This window comes from Gavialis gangeticus, unplaced genomic scaffold (genome assembly GCF_001723915.1).
Source record: "Gavialis gangeticus isolate Ggan-Ray unplaced genomic scaffold, GavGan_comp1, whole genome shotgun sequence".
In the NCBI taxonomy this organism is placed as follows: Eukaryota; Metazoa; Chordata; order Crocodylia; family Gavialidae; genus Gavialis; species Gavialis gangeticus.
In genome coordinates this window covers 7501958-7504127 of record NW_017728973.1, presented here as the reverse complement: position 1 = coordinate 7504127, position 2170 = coordinate 7501958, and positions in this window count along the sequence as shown.

Here is a 2170-nt window from a genome sequence, read left to right as displayed (position 1 = left end):
CACCATTTGTCCTGGTCTTGCTGCTGTGCTCCATAGGGTAGAGCCTGGGTCTATGCTGCTCCCAGTGTGTGTGCACCTGGTGCTGTACAAATACTTAAATACTAAATGCTCAGTTGAGGATTCCCTCCTCCACCCACTGGCCTCTCACCAGTGACTTCTGTGGCTTTATCAGCCTGGAGGCACCAGTATACATTAGCACTTGCTTATCACACACCTCCAAATTATGGGGGTGATCCATTAGCGCCCATGTGCAGGGAAGCAAAGGGCTCTGCTCAGGCTTATACCACACACCACATTTTGGTGGCCAAAACCCAGGAGCCTGTCTGTAGGCTTTGTGCCCCCTGCCTCCAGCTACCCTTCTTTCTCCCTTTGGATTAACAGATCTCAGCAGTGAACTGGGCAGAGAGGTGTTTTAGGGCTTGAGGTGAGATTATCACTCCCAAGTCCCCCAAATGTGGCCTGGGAATGGTAAGGGAGAGAGCTTCCTCTGTTCCACCCTCGCTGATTCCACCTGTCCTCACCCGTACTTCCCGGCCTTTCTGCTGCTCTGCTGAAAGATATGCTGTGCCTGGCTATGGTGCGATGTTAGCTCTTCAGCGCAGCCAGCATGAATCCACTCCCATTAAGCTGGGGTATGGAGAGGAGAGCTGCCTCGGGTACTGTGATTCCTTTGTTCCTCTTACATTAACATCCATGCAAGGCAATCTGGTCCCCAGGGGCTGGTGATATGACAAGGAGGGAAGGGGGGGTGGGGGGACAGGGCAAGGTAATTTATTCACTTGGAGCAGTTGGAGTCTCTAGCTGCTTTTGAGTAGGAGTGCTGCTCGCTATCCTTGCCCGGCTTCTGCTCAAGGGAGCCAGGATTTGCTACGCAGGATTAGATCGTAGGTCTGATGAGCTTGCTGTCTTGCCCCTGGCTGTGGCTCATGTCTGATTCAGAAGGGGAGCCCCTGCCCCCATCCTTGCCCCATCCTAGACCCAGCTGATTTGCAATATGGTGCATCTAAGAGGTATGGGGTTCTAAGGAAATTCCTCCTTGACCCCACTGCAGTCACCCTGGTACACCCCACAGCATTAGATCAGACCCCATCTCCCTTGGGGGCTGGAGTGGGCCCAAAGCTGGTGAAAACTCCTTCCTAATGCAGGCAGCCTGACTTGAGTGAGCTGTAGTGATGCTTCTGCCCAACAACCCCCTGGCTGAGGACAGGGATGATTGTGCTGCTTCTGAGACAGGAACAGCAGCAATCAAATGCAAGCGGAGCAGTGCAGCAAAGGCTGATGGCCCAGCACAGCTCAAGGGAGGATTAGTGGCAGCTCGAAGAGCAGGGATCTAATCTGAAGCATGTTCAGTGTCTTTGGAGGTTGCCGCCTTGAACCCAGCCCTGCTTGAGAGAGGGCGGGAGTTGTTCTTGCTGGGCTCCCAACCCCAGTCCTAATGGGCAGGCCTCTATAATAGAAGGCCCTAGCAGGGCAGTGGGCACCGGACATGATCAGGAAGGAACAGCCTGAGCCTCTCATAAGAGTTGTGGGTCAGATGGTGACAGAGCTGATTTGGGAGGTAGTGGTGGACAAGGCAGAGTGCTTGGGGGGTGGGGGAGGAGGGAAGGGGTTGTCCTAGGTCTGTCCCCAGGCTCTGTTTCCTAGACCTGGTGATGCAGTTGTCTGGGCAAATATTGGCAGTGTGGGCACTGGGGGAATTGTTCTGCTCATGGCTCAGACAGAAAGTGGGATGGGGGGAGAGAGAAAGAGAGCAGGGTGGGATTTCCCCTTGTCTGTCCATTCCCCCCTGCCAGCTGCCTTGTGGGTGAGCCCAGCTCCCCAGCTCTGCCCTGCTTCCTTTCCAACCACAGCACCTTTCCTTTGAAGATCTCAGAGTGATGGTTCACTCTCTGTTTCACAACTTGGGAAACTGATGCATAAACTAGAGCTGGTGACTCAGGCCTGTGTCACCTGGTAGATGCAGCAAGGAAACCCAGGCATCCTGAGATTACCCACTAGACAGTACTCTCTCTATCTCTTTCCTTTTCCCCCTCTCCACGTCTCTGAGAGCAGGCAAAAGTGCTACTGCTCCGGAAAGTGAGATTAGGAAGGAAGGAAGAGGCCGCAGGCAGTTTGACGCTGGTGTCCGGGTGATCAGGGCAGAGAGGGTGGATTAGGACAAAAAGGAAAA